The sequence below is a fragment of the Takifugu rubripes genome, unplaced genomic scaffold (assembly GCF_901000725.2).
Source record: "Takifugu rubripes unplaced genomic scaffold, fTakRub1.2, whole genome shotgun sequence".
Classification (NCBI taxonomy): domain Eukaryota; kingdom Metazoa; phylum Chordata; class Actinopteri; order Tetraodontiformes; family Tetraodontidae; genus Takifugu; species Takifugu rubripes.
The window spans coordinates 13,575-28,786 of record NW_021821673.1 but is presented as its reverse complement, the minus strand read 5'-3'; the positions used below and the strand labels follow the sequence as shown (position 1 = coordinate 28,786).

General features: G+C 47.7%; 1 pseudogene; it reads right to left on the bottom strand.

Annotated features, from left to right (window-relative positions):
- Positions 1-2,969: 2,969 nt before the first annotated feature.
- LOC101077744 (transient receptor potential cation channel subfamily M member 3-like) overlaps positions 2,970-15,212 on the bottom strand; it is a 17,470-nt pseudogene continuing 5,227 nt past the window's right edge.

Below are 15,212 nucleotides of genomic sequence, written 5' to 3'. Positions count from 1 at the left end.
TCATTGATATTAGTAAGAGTCATGATGAAATCTGGTCCATTTTGGGTCAAACTGTACAAACAATTGGAAAACCATGTGATGCTAACTACATTAGCATAGCCAGAACCCCTGATGTCACTGAGCAGTGCATGATGTGATCAATAATCACTAACAAACTAGTAACCAGTGTAACTGACTAGTTTTTATTGATGGGAGCTGATCTGTGCCTGTTACAGACGGGTTTAGCAGAGAGCTCCAGAGCAACGTCAGGACGTAACCCTGGAAACAGCCAGTAGATTATATCAGCATCGGAGTTATCGGCCTCTTCCAACAACAACTAACACGTCACCTGCAGTTTGTCATGATCACCATTAACAACAAATTCATTAACAGATTGAATTTGGAGGAAAAGAGACCGAGATGTCTGAAAAGCAAAGAGAATTGTTGTAATTTTCACGCAGCAAAGGTGCCTTTACCATCACATTTGACATGATAAACACGATAAAGGACACGTTTCTGCTGCAGGTGCGAGAGTTCTGCTCATTATTGATAATATCACTCACATTTCTCACATGCTTTGGCTCTGTTACATTTATGGTCTTAGACTTGTGTTTAGATAGACCTTTAAAAGCTCTACAGTCCCTGCGTTCCCATTTATTGTGTTCATTTCTCAGTGTTGCCTGGTAACGAAGCTGCATGCTGACGATCAGAAGTGAATATTCAATCATTAAATTAACTTCCCTCCTCTGGTGGATTTAAATGAAGAGGCAAACACTTACACATTAGATTAATTGAAAGAAAAATAAAATTTTCCCAGATTTTTAAATTGATGAACCCCCATAATTCCACTCATGCCCAAAGGCACCCTAAGTTTGGTATCCTGGCAACAGTGTGGTGCCGTGTCACTTTACATTAAAAAGTCTCGTAATCATTTTGAGAAAACATACAATAAAAATTACTTTAAATACTTTAAATATGGTTGAAATTTACATCATATCAGACATTTCTATGTTGAATAAATAATAGAATTCATCAGCATTTAGTGCATGTTGATGGTCATCTTTTATTAAATTTAAAAGCTTAATTAGAAAATACTTAATATTTGACAAAAATATTACTAAGAAGATATAAATATTGATTTTGTAATTCAAACAGGCATTTACTGCAACTATCAGGAAAGAGCAAGAAATGCCATTAAATAGAATCAGTCCCAAAACAAGCATGACGTGATTAAACTGAATTAGAAAGAAAAGATTTAAACAGACAAAAAGTGATTGGTGTGAATTTCAGACAGGAGCATCGTTCTGTTCCAAGAAATGAAAACACTGATCTGGCTTGTGAACTTTTAACAGTTAGAACCCAAAATGTCCTCTGAATGTCACGTAAAATGCACAACTGCCAGCTACAATGCAAATAATTGCCAGCTTATTTCAAGCTTAATAGATAAACGTCATCGTTCTCCCTTCAGCACACCTGCACTGGACTCCAGGTGGGCTCAGCTCAAGTGTCGACCTTTCAACGGCTGGTGTCAGATGCAATTAAAACCTCTCGGAGCAGATGACCGACAGTTAGGAAGAAGGACGGATCCTGTGGGAGCAGGTGGGTATAAAAACGTTTACAACAAACTGCTGGAACCTGAAAGAGGAGAGTTGTGCTACGAGAGAGCGATGACGGCATGTGGAGATATTTGGTGTCGCTAAGAAGGCTCAGGATGGGTCCGCCCCCACGATGGGTTCGCCCCCACGGTGGGTTCGACCCCACGGTGGGTTCACCCCCACGGTGGATTCACCCCCCACGATGGGTCGCCCCCACGATGGGTTCGACCCCACGGTGGGTTCGCCCCCACGATGGGTTGGCCCCCACGGCGGGTTCGCCCCCACGGCGGGTTGGCCCCCACGGCGGGTTCGCCCCCACGATGGGTTCGCCCCCACGGCGGGTTCGCCCCACGATGGGTTCGACCCCACGGCGGGTTCGCCCCCACGGCGGATTCGCCCCCACGATGGGTTCGACCCCACGGCGGGTTCGCCCCCACGATGGGTTCGCCCCCACGATGGGTTCTGAAGAACCACCCTGGTTGCCCTCTGACCTCAGGTGTTCACAATTGCACTTGTTAAAGCTCGATCTTTAACTACAGGTGATTCTCTGGAGTAAAATTACTGACCATGTGTGTGTGTGTGTGTGTGTGTGTGTGGTGTGTTGTGTTGTCCTCATCCTCACGTTTTCTCTTATTCTATCATGTAAATCAGCTGTTGCGTTCGACTTTCATGTGCATTTAAAGATCAGACGTTCTTCCTCCAACACTCTTCGTTACACCTTCATCGAGGAAGAGGAGGAATACTGAGCAGTGGAAGAGTGTGTTCAGAGGTAAGTTGTTGCCACCCTACTGCAATAACTGTTGGGGAAAGAGTCCCGCCAGGTTTCCAACACCCCCCCCCCCCCTCCTGAAGAAGACCGGTATAAAAGTGCTGGGTTGAGGGTTCAGGAGAGGAACTGATGTGGTGCCAGATGTCCTTCTTTCAGCACAGAACATTGAGAAGGACCATGAGGTGGCTGTGCTGTTCTTTCCCTGCTCTCTTTGACTCAGTTTCTCTACCACAGGACACAGGAGCAACAGTGAGTTTCTCTAGAGGAGGTGACCATAACACAGTGATGTTCACTTGATGTAAAGGTGGCGGGTGGAAGACAGAGTACAGATACGGTACACCTTCCATTCCTGTAGCTACGAGAGGAAGTCAAAACTACTCTAGTCAGATCGCTGGTTTTGGACCCGGGTACAGTGGGAGCCCCTAATCTGCCATCAGCCTGGCCCAAACCCCCATTCAAGTTGCCCTCAACTACCCCTAAATTCTCTCCCATTTTCTCTATTCTAAAATGCAAGTGCTCGTTGAAATGTGTTTCTATTCCAGATTAGTAGTGTCGGCAACCTTCCCCTGCTGTGACCTGACCCGAACTCCTCAGTTCTTGCCTGGACTTCACTGTCGGAGTTCTTGTCATGTGTAATTCTGCCTATCGAAGCTGCGGAAGGCAGAGGGAGCGGCGAGCTTTTCTCATGGAGAGGCTGTCAGTTTTGGCTGTTTCAGGTCGTGCACCAGACTTGCTCCTGAGGAAGGGGTTTCTGGTTCCTGCCAGAGCCCGCCCCCCAGGCCCAGGCCCAGGCCCCCCGGTCTGCACCCAGACCCCTCTCCATCCTCTCACTCACTGACAGGCTCTTCCTCTGCGGAGGGGCCAGTGTGAGGGAAGGATGGGAGTCATCGGAGGAGCAAACTGTTTGCTCTTTCCAGCCTGGAGAGTGGGGAGCAGAGAGGGGGGTCCGCTGGATGCCCCCGAAGCGAGGGGGTGGTCGGAGGCTGGAATGAGGTCTTCGGGGGTCCTCTGGATCAGACTCTGTGTGGCTGAGCTTCAGCCTCTCTCTCCGGGTGAGAGGAGCTAATGTCCGCTGGTTTATCGAAGGGGAAGGAAGTGGATCCACTGGGGGAACTGGAGCGTTCCACAGGCGTGTACGGAGCGGACACCACAGCGCGTGTCGATGCAGTCAGTGATGCTGGTGTACTCGGCAGCTTTTACTTGGACGCCAACTCCGAGACCACTGTAACAGCCCCTCGGGGGTGAACATGAGACTGTGGGATTTGACCAACGGGGGTTCATCCAGGAACAACGTGCCAGCTGCGGAGAGGTAGCGGCGTGCTTTTGAGCGCTCCAGCATTCCTGCTGAGGGCGGGTGGCGATGGTTCCATGTCCCAAGGAGGTAAATTGGAGTCTGGTAAAAGGTGAGCTGAACACAGAGACAAATCAGCAGCTGCACTGTCTCGAACATGGCTCCAGCTGTCCCACTACTCCCTGCCCCACCCTCCGAGTGCCTGTCGCCCATACCTGTAGTGCCAACGCCGCCGAGTCCCGGCCTCCCGGGCAGCACCATCTCTGTGGGGTCTGACTGCAGTGAGGCGTCTCTCTGCAGTTGTGGGGCCACACGGAGCGGATCTAGAAAAACCTCTGAAGGCCCCACCTCCTCAGAAGTTGAGACATATATATCAATACACGATGACGGACGGTGCTGTTGGGAGACCGACAGCGTCGCCAGGGGGAGGGGCTTAGACTCCCTTGGGGCGGCACCTGAGGAGACTGACTGTGAGCTGTTGGCTCGGTGGAGACTGAGCGAACGCTCCTTAAAGAAGCTCTCGGCCTCTTTCAGCACCGCTCGCACGCTCCCCGCCACGACCACCTCCCACATAGAACGAGTGGCTTCGTGTCCGTGCAGCCATGCCAGTAGGAGAAGGGGGGGACATGGAGCCCTCAGCCGTGCCTTCCAGCGCCTCCTGCAGGCGGTAGGCGTTCCCCTCCGTGCTGTTAAAGCTGCACTGGCGGAGGATATACGCTGACTCGGGGCACTCGCTGTGGCGGAGGACGTTACGCCGAGTCTGTGCAGTCGGAAGACGTCCGGGAGCGAACTTTGCTGACCTCCCCGCGCTCAACACCCGTTACGCGCTCCAGTGCTACAGCGATGCGTCCGATGAGCTCCTCCATCTGGGCCAAAACGGATGTCAACGGTCTGCAGCGAGGCCTTCATGAAGTGCTCCCTTTCGTTGACTTCCTCTAGGCGCATCGCCATGTTCTCCACCCTAGGAGGAGGAAGGAAGACGTTAAAACGCCAGAATAAACGAGCCTGTGGTGAACGAGCGGTCCCAACTCCTGTGGTACCGGCCAACACTAGCACTACTCCCATGATCGGAGCAGTCCTGCTTGTCAAAAAGTGTGAAACGGATGCAGATGTTGCTCTGTCCAACCTTTCAGAAGTGACTCTGATCCTCTCATCGTTAGACGAGTGGAATCGGTCGTCTTTCTCTCTGAAGTACTCCTCGATGCATTGCTCCTCAAAGTCGTGGACCTTCTTCAGTTCGTCCTCTGTGATGAAAAGCTCTGCAGATAAGAGCAATCAAGGGTGTGAAAGGGGGGTCAACATCTGGCTGCTTCCCAAACCTCCACAATAAAGGTGAAGAAATGGAGACGTGAACCCAGTGAACCCAGTGAATCAGAACCAAGCACTCACTCAGGCCGTAGTCCCGCTCGTCGTCGTCGTGCTTGCGCCAGCGGCAACACAGATGCTTGAGAACCATGGTGATATGACTGAAGATGATGAGGGGAGGAGGGAAGGACCGGCCGCTCGTGGAAGGTCATGATCAGCTGATAGCGCTGGAACTTCCAAACCTGTTGGAGATGGACTTCACCTCGAAGAACGTGTTACTACGATGAGAGTCACAAGAAAGAGACGTTCCATTCACTGAACCAAGCCAGAAGTGTGTGTGTGTGTGTGTGTGTGTGTGTGTGTGTGTGTGTGTGTGTGGTGTAAACGAATGAATGGATTGTTAGTTCTCGTCTCATTAACGGGGACACTTTAGCTCCCGTTGGTCTCCTTCACCTACTTGAAGACGGCGATGAGCAGGTTGACCAGCAGTATGTTGGCCACCAGCAGGTAACAGGCCATGATGGCCGGGACGATCCAGGCTCCGGTCTTACAGGGAGGCAGGGACACCACCACCCCTTCCTCTGTGGTGATGTTCTGCCCACAGGGGGCTGCACGCCGGCAAAAACAAAGACACACAGATTCACGTTAACCCCGTCAAGAATCTGTCCAGGAATATGTCTCATTAGTAGATGAGACACAAGAAAGTTTAAATAGAGACACAAAAAGAAGGACAACGCAAGTAAAAAAACACAGGTGACATCCAAACACCAACAAAAGCCCAGTCAAACGGGGACAAAAGGGGACAAACGGGACAAACTGGGACAACGGGGACAAAGTGGGAGAAAAGGGGACAAACGGGGAACAACAGGTACAAAAAGGAACAAATGGGGACAAACTGGGACAAATGGGGACGAACAGGGACAAAAGGGGACAAACGGGGACAAAGGGAGACAAACAGGGACAAAAAAAGGGGACAATTACATCTGTGAATACCAAAGAAAAGGCACAAGTACAGGTCTTGCAAACAAACATAAATTGGAAGTATTTTCTTAAATATGCTTCTTTAAGATGGTGGGGGGGGGCATGTTCACAAATGTGCACCTGAAAAAGCAAAATATGCATGAAAATGCATTTCGGTTTGTGCCAGCAATATATTTAAACACGCAGCTGATGTTTGAAATATATGGCCACGTGTGTGCAGAGCATCGCTCCTCTGCTGGAATGTTGCCATTCAAAGTGTGTTTTTTCCATCTGGGATGGTTCAGTTGCTGTGGATTTTCCAGGGAACATCAGCATTTGTTCTTGGTTTGTTTGCCTCATGCTCGGCATTTCTTGATGTTTTATAGTTTCACACCATTGAGCCCAAAGACAGAGAACTGAAGTAATTTTTCCTTTTGATTGAATAAAACAATCTTTCACTCCACAATTTGGATTAAAAACTCTGACAACTGAACCACGTGAAAAAACAGATTGAAGATGATGAGAGGTGGCTGACTGATACATTCAGGTCTAAATCTGCAGATATTCCCCATAAATTTGTGACATTTGCTGTGGTGAGAAGCTGAGCCAACACTGAGGGGATGGTATGGGTCACGTGGCATGAACATGACAGGCTCTTCTCTTCAAATGGCTGAAACCCAGAAAAACTGGTAGAGGAAACATCAAGAATATTCACAAAAACGGACACTCACTCTTGATGTCCCATCTAGCCAAGAACAAAAACCCATGAAGTTCCCACAGATTTGAAGAGTGCTTCTGAAATGTCACGTGGCAAATTCAGCAAGAATAAAGTTCCCAGGATACACTGAGACCAATAGTTAATCAGCCTAGTTCAATATCAGTCTGATATTTAATAAAATGGGGGTTGAGAGAACAGAAGGTGACGATACAAACACAGAAGGCAACTTTGACCTTCGAGGTGTATGAAGTAGCATGCACAGGGTGTCTGCAGCGGCCTCTAGTGGCCACTGCGGGCGTTGCAGGGTGGTAATGCGACAGGGTGGATGCAGAGGTGCGGGGGGAGGGGGGGCTGTGATTAAACTGAGGGCGTTATTGATTGATTTACTGGGATTTTGACTGCACTGGGAAAAGTGGGAAGGACCATGACTACGCCAGCCTCCGTGAGCTCGAAAGTAATTTTCGACCAGCCAGAGTTTTTCATTCACCCTTTGCTGTACCTTCCTACTATGCATATCTGAACAAAGAACGAAAACATTATTTCAGATCTCTTCTCTTTGGGCCACTCATCATACACAGAGACAACAGAACGGCGCTCGCTCAGTCGCACATGTTCCCAAAGACTTCTCTAAATGTACTGTAAACAAATGCACACACGAAACATCCAGACACGCTGACAGGAAAATTACGTCTTAAAATAACCAAAAGATAGATTAGATGGAGAGACTTTGTCTGGGAGGGAGCCTGAAGATGTAAATCCTACTCAGAAAGCTTGGTACTTTGGCACTGAACTTACGGTCAATCTGGTCAGCAAACACCTCCCCGTAGATCATCCAGTAGGGCATAAAGAAGATGTTCCTCGCTAGCATCCAGGAGGGGTCTTCGTTAGGGTTGAGGATGGCCTGACGTGCCACCCCAAAACTCATCAGCACCACCAACATGATGATCACAAAATACATCATGTCGATCATCTGACGGGACGGGGTAGAAGAGGGGCGTTGTAGGTGAGGGGGGGGGGGGGTGGTTCGAGGAGACAAAACACAGAGAGGTGACTGACGTTCCCCAGGAGGAGGGCAGAAGAATAAAGTGGCATTGATAGCAGCCTCACAGTCAAAGGCATTTTAGATACGCCTTGCTTTACTTTCCATTGCAGGAGAAAGATCTTCATTTAGAGGACGCGACACATCTAAATGCATCAATTGTGACATTTTGTTTCCTGCTTATTCCTCTAAAACATGTGTGGACCAGGCTGCAGTTTGCAGTTGCCTTTTTAGTCATGATTTTTGGCTGCGAAATGACCTGAAAAACCATTTAAATTACAGCCACATTTTCCGTGTGTGAAGACTTTCGAACACCAAATCTCTGCCTGCTCATTAATCAGAAGAACTCTTGAGATGAGAAGCAGAAGAAAGTCAGACATTAAGCCTCATGTCGAGCACCCCTTCGTCTCACCATTTTGCCAATCATCATCACATAGGGACCCAGGTACTTGTTCACACCAAAGATCTCCAGCAGACGAATGTACCAATAGATGATGTTGACGCAGTAGATCACCCGGCCATAGCTCATGACGGGGGCTCCTGGAGACGCAGAACCATGCCGACGGAGAATATGAGGATTGCCATTAGGTCTGTGATATTCCAGTACTCCTGCAACCACACCTTCACCTTCTGTAAACAACTTCCCCGGCTCAGACATCAGGATCTGGAGGGAGATCAAGGCAGCTCAGTGTAAACATGGCGGGAAACTGGAGTCTCACGTGGTGCAGTGCAGCCCAGCCACCGCTAGAGGGCAGTGCAAAGATCAGCAACCTGCAGCACTGAGGCGCCAGAAGTGACGCGCGCATGTGACGTTGGGATTCATGTATAGAGTTGTCCGTGCGTGTTTCTTTGCTTCAGTCACACTTGTCATCCTTTGCACTGCTACAACACCTCGAGTTTTCGTTTTTAAACAGCTCTTCCAAATACCCAAAAGACGTTTGCTTACATCGTTTGTCCTTTGTGCCTTATCACAAAATCCCCCAAATTAACCTTTAACGCTGCAGGAAGGAGCAACATCAGCTGAAGGATACCTCTCTCATCTTCTCAATTCCATTAGTGAAGATGTAAGAGATGACAATCCACTCCTGAGGAGAGGGCCCAGATCCATCTTGACCATGACAATGTAGTTGAACAACATCAGATAGCCAACCCGTACGCCATCTACATCAAAGCAACAGCAGAGACAAGTTAAGTCAGAAATGATACATTGTGACGAGTTCAAATTGTTTTCATCAGTCTAATTGTTGACCCTTAACCTCCTGATCGTCTGCCTTCTGGAAACTCGGAACTGAATTTTAATTCCTACATATTTGAGTGCTGCACCTCCACATTTGGCCTAAAACTGCCTGTAACTGATGCCTGGCAGCGACTCCAGCACCCAAGACTGAAAAAACACATTTTTCCAAAAGGTATTTCAAGCCTTCAGGTTTGTCCACATTTTCTGCACGAGGGTGGTTGAATTACTGGTACCTGAGAGGCCCAGTTAGGGCCCAATCATGGTATTAATAAAAAATAGTAATAAAATTAATAATTAACCAGTTACTGTTGCTCAGTAGGTGGCGCTGCAGCATCCATCTTATTTATGTCAAAAACATCCATTTCATTTAGTATCTAATGTCCTATGAGACCATTTGAGGGACAGTGAAAATAACACTGCAAACACACACCCACACACAACACACACACACACACATCAGAATACAAACGCAGAGCTGCACACAATAATGAAATAACAGCAATATACAAGTAATAGCAGATGAAACAAAACACGAAAACCAAGAACTTGATTAAAATAAATCATCGTACTCATATTAAAACGTTCTTTTTTTACTAAAGGTCTTCATTTCCCAAATATTTTTTGTTGTCAATGTAAGAACTGCTGAAAAATCAATCAATGCTTCAATTATAACAGTTTTGTTATCTGGATTGAAAATACTAAAATGTTTGTGAAGAGTTTGTCATTAAAAAGTGTTTTTTTTAATCTAAAATGCAAAATAATCCAAACAATATTAGGTTTGAGTTGAAAATTTTTTGTTGAGAGACTTTTATTCCTAATTATTTATTGGGGTGGAAAATGAATGATTTGTAATGATTGATTCTTGATTATCTTCATAACAACTATATATTAAACATCTATTTAAGCACAGTGAAGCCTCTGCCACCCCCCCCCCCATACCCCCCCCCCCCCCCATCGACGCTGGTGGTGCTGCTGGAGCTCACACCCACCGTGTGGAACCAGAACTTGACAATGGGGGCATTGTAGAACTCATAAATCTTGCGGCCCATTGGGATGAGACGGTGGCGGTTCTGAACTTCTTCGACGTCCTTCTTCCTCGATGCCTCTGCTGTTACTTAACCCAACATTGCCTGGAAATTGGGGGGGGGGGGGGGGGGGGGGGGGGTAAAGCCAGGAAGGTTTGCAATGGACAGAGTAGGAAGAAGAGAAATGATGAAAGAAGGATGAGACAAAGAAAAGGCAGCAGGAAAGAGATGAGAGGGGTGGAGAGAAGGCAGCAGGGAGAGAGATTACACGATGCTATTGCACAAGTTTAATGTTGCAGCAAGCACAGGCAACGGCATCATTCCATACTGTGAATGTGTGTTTGGGGTGATGTGCTGGGTGCAGGTGCACACAGGAACACTCATGGATCGCCTCTCAGACAACACTCAAGCAGGACAAGAGAGAAGAGACGGAACACAGAGAAGAAAACAACACCACAGGTAGTTTCTTCTGATCTGAGACTTGTTCTAATCCATGAGAGGTTCCGAGCCTGCTGCCCACGTCTGGGCCTCTTAACGACGAGGACGGACCTCTGAGGGAGCACGTGCACCACATTGTATTGTATGCAAACTACTGCAGTATATATAGATATATAGGTATATGGCTATATAGGTATATGGGTTTATATAGGTATATGGGTATATAAGTATATGGGTTTTTATAGGTATATGGGTTTATATAGGTATATGGGTTTATATAGGTATATGGGTATATAAGTATATGGGTTTTTATAGGTATATGGGTTTATATAGGTATATGGGTTTATATAGGTATATGGGTATATAAGTATATGGGTTTTTATAGGTATATGGGTTTATATAGGTATATGGGTTTATATAGGTATATGGGTTTTTATAGGTATATGGGTTTATATAGGTATATGGGTTTATATAGGTATATGGGTATATATAGGTATAGTAACGCCTTTAGCATCACCTCCAGATACGAGACTATAGAGACTTTATAATTCCACACTGGGCAACGTGTGCACGGCAAGGAAAATAATGCAACGTGCTTCTGCCAGATTTTGATTGGAAAAAATGAACAAACTGTTTAGGATTTACAACTCCTTCACATTTTGATGTTCACATTCCAGTCCCCATACTCCGTGTCGAGGCAGGGGTTGAGCCAGAGCCCCCCCGATATGAACATTCATGTTGATATAAATCCTTTTTTATGTGTGGATCTAGAACTAGAGTTTCCCTTCCAGCACTACTTCATGCTGAAAGTTCTGAGCATGCTCAGTAGCTACCTGCAGATAGGACAATACAATCTCCCTCGGTGGTGCAGCAGTGTGTGCATGTCCATACGGCGGCTCATGAGGTGAGGGCGCATTAGTACAGGCAGAAGCCGAACCGGGGCTGATTTCACGTGCATTCCTTGGCCGCAGGGGTCTTTAACGCCCGCTGCATGTGTAAATGGCCCGTTTCATCTTTCTTTGCACTGGCCTGCTGCCTGTACTGGATGCAGATGGGAGGAATGTGGAGCGGGGCTCCATGTGTTTGGTGGGACGACCACAGATTCAGGTTGTGTGGCAGGAACATCAGCACACAAACTGACTCTTGGTGTCACCTTCAGAACTGAGTGAAGAGAATCGTCAAGTTTATGCTATACAATCCACAGTTATGGAGATGGACCAACTCTTCCATGGTGAGCTGGGAGAAGGTGCTCAGACTCTGTTCTATAATGCAAAAGCCCCCCATGCTCAGTAGCTGACATGCTGGGTGGTATGCTGTGGCAAGCCACCACTGGGATGGAAGAGAAAGAGAGAGGAAGGAGGGCATCAGTCAGCTAGCATCCAGACTGTACCTCAACTGTGAACTGAACTTGGAGAGAGAAACAGGGAGGAACAGTAAAACCAAGGAAGGAAAGAAAGGGAGCAAAAGCAAAGGCAGAAGGGAGATAGAAAAGAAGAGACGTACAGGAGGGAACCCAACAAGCAGCGACAGACTGAGACGCTACAAACTCCAACAACATTTCTATGCTGAGACAATGAGAAACAGGAATGGCCAATTTAGCTGGAATGATCCAACTGGCCAGAATAGATAAATATATATAAATAAATATATGTGGATGAATATATGTGTGGACTGCAAACAAACTGGTCCATACAAGATAAGAGCAAAGGACACAGAATGTTGATCTCGTGTGTGTGCACTGTTGGAGTAAGCACATATATGCTGAGATGGGGGGCTGAGGTGGGTTCTCTCACCACGGAGTTGTACTGCGTCTCACAGTAAGATCTTACTGTGAACTCCATGTCTTCGTCCTCCTTCTCCTTGGCTGGTTTCTCGGGCTCCTCCTCTTCCTTCTCCTGCAGATAGTCCTCCTGGTCTTGGGGCATGTAGGACATCTCGTCCTTATTCTTGAACTCCAGGCTGAGGATGGACGGTGGGAGAAGCAGCCCTAGAATGACCTGGGGAGAGAGGAGGACAGGAAGTGGAAGAAAAGAGGACTAGTTCAAGATCAGATCAGAGTTTGGCAGATGAGTTACAAGCACCTGCACATTAATTGTAAAAGCAATTACAGAAGATAAAGTTGCCACGGTCGGATACAGACAAGACCTTTGTTACCCCCCTCAAAATGAAAGAACAACTCAGTTGATGCTGAACAGATCTCATGAGTAACCATCGGAATAACGATCATCAGAATAACTATCTCTACTAACTAGTGATAAAGTGTGACTTAGAAGTTGGTTGCCAGTTACATCAAGATTGTTGATTGCGTTTAACGAACATTTGCAGGGTGACAGAAAGTTTTCGGCTCATTAATCATCAGGACAAAAGATTGAAAGTGTTGATAGTGGATGGTAATGAAAGATGGTGGATGGTAGGGGTAGGGTAGGGTGATGGTAGGGTGAGGATAGGGTGATGGTAGGGTTAGGGTAGGGTTAGGGTAGGGTGATGGTAGGGTTAGGGTAGGGTTAGGGTAGGGTTAGGGTAGGGTGATGGTAGGGTTAGGGTAGGGTTAGGGTAGGGTTAGGGTAGGGTTAGGGTAGGGTGATGGTAGGGTTAGGGTAGGGTTAGGGTAGGGTTAGGGTAGGGTTAGGGTAGGGGTGAGGGTAGGGTTAGGGTAGGGGTTAGGGTAGGGGTTAGGGTAGGGTTAGGGTAGGGTTAGGGTAGGGTGATGGTAGGGTGAGGGTAGGGTTAGGGTAGGGTGATGGTAGGGTGAGGGTAGGGTTAGGGTAGGGTGATGGTAGGGTGAGGGTAGGGTGATGGTAGGGTGAGGGTAGGGTGATGGTAGGGTTAGGGTAGGGTGATGGTAGGGTTAGGGTAGGGTGATGGTAGGGTGAGGGTAGGGTGATGGTAGGGTGATGGTAGGGTGAGGATAGGGTGATGGTAGGGTGATGGTAGGGTGAGGATAGGGTGATGGTAGGGTGATGGTAGGGTGAGGATAGGGTGATGGTAGGGTGATGGTAGGGTGAGGATAGGGTTAGGGTAGGGTGATGGTAGGGTGAGGAGAGGGTGATGGGTAGGGGGATGGTAGGGTTAGGGTAGGGTTAGGGTAGGGTGAGGGTAGGGTTAGGGTAGGGTGATGGTAGGTGAGGGTAGGGTGAGGGTAGGGTTAGGGTAGGGTGATGGTAGGGTTAGGGTAGGGTGATGGTAGGGTGATGGTAGGTGATGGGAGGGTGATGGTAGGGTTAGGGTAGGGTGAGGGTAGGGTGATGGTAGGGGGATGGTAGGGTTAGGGTAGGGTGATGGTAGGGTGATGGTAGGGTGGATGGTAGGGTGATGGTAGGGGTTAGGGTAGGGGATGGTAGGGTGATGGTTGGGTTAGGGTAGGGTGATGGTAGGGTTAGGGTAGGGTGATGGTAGGGTGATGGTAGGGTTAGGGTAGGGTGATGGTAGGGTGAGGGTAGGGTTAGGGTATTTTTGTCGACATGCTGTTTGTTGTGTGTATTGCAGCCCATGGCCTCCTGAGGGCGGTGACTCATGTTGGTTAAACCTAACGACTAACCCTAACCACTAACCACTAATCCTAACCCTAAACCTAACATCTAGCCTAACCTAATATAACTCAACTTAACCCTACCACTAACCCTAACCACTTACCACTAATCCTAACCCTAACCTTAACCCTAATCCTAACCTTAACCCTAACCACTAATCCCAACCTAACTTTAAAACCACTAACTCTAATCCTAACCTTAATCCTAACCACTAACCCTAACCTAACCCCAACCCTAACCACTAATCTTAACCTAACCCACCGAGCGTCCTGTACAGTCCACTCCGACCCCTTCCTCTTCCCCTTTCCCTTCCCCTTCCCCTTCCTCATAACCAACCACTTGGAGCTCAGAGGAGCTCAGAGCCCAGCAGCTTCGCGTCCCTCCGGCTGCTCCAGAGCAAATCGTCATTACTCACAACTGGAACCAGCAGCTGCCTCCTCTCACCAGAACATCCAAGTGAGCCAGAATTACATAAAAGTCAAATGGAGCACGAAAGGATCCTCTTCATGGAGTTCATCACACAAATGTGGGACATCATTTAAGGTTTTTACGTAATTAAGGTCAGCTTCTGTCCCCACTGGCCAACAGGAACGTGGTGAGGTCCAATAATGAAGCTGGACCAATGGGGACACCTCGTTCAGACCTTGTTCTTTCAAACATTTCTGTCCATCTTCTTTTTCTAAAAATAGACCACAAACAAGAGCCCGGCTGAATACAGCTGGGACGTTGCTGACAGCTCCAGTGCACGTACGCGTGATTGGTGCTTGACTGTTGATTGAGCGTGCACCTGATCTCCTGCCATCATGGACCACAGTCTCTCCCAGTCTATCATATATTTCCAAGATGTGATAATGGCTGAGGAGCACAGAGCGGAGGAGACCTTCCTGTGATACATGAAACTTGGTTGGATCAGGTTAAAAACAAACAAAACCCCCTAAATGAAGGATGAAACATTGGTCTCCTCAGGAAGCTGCAGCCTCAAAGAAAAAACTAGATCTACGAAAATAGGCTACATGCTGTAGAATAAGTTATTGGAACCTTTCGTCCAGTATTAAGCACCATCAAACTTTTCATCATCCTTTCAGTGCAACATGTTGTGTACAATGATTTCTGAACGAGGCCTGGGTCCACATGCTGTGAGATTTCAATTATTCCAATCTCAAGTCGGGATCTGCTGACTTTCACAGTCCGGAGGTGCTCAGATTATTGGGAATGAGGCGCCACAGTCCAATCCCAGTAGGAGGAAACCAGACAGGTTTGCCTCCTAGCTTCCTCCTAGCAGACGCCTGTAACACGGCAGGATGAAGGCTCAGATCCACGGGGAAT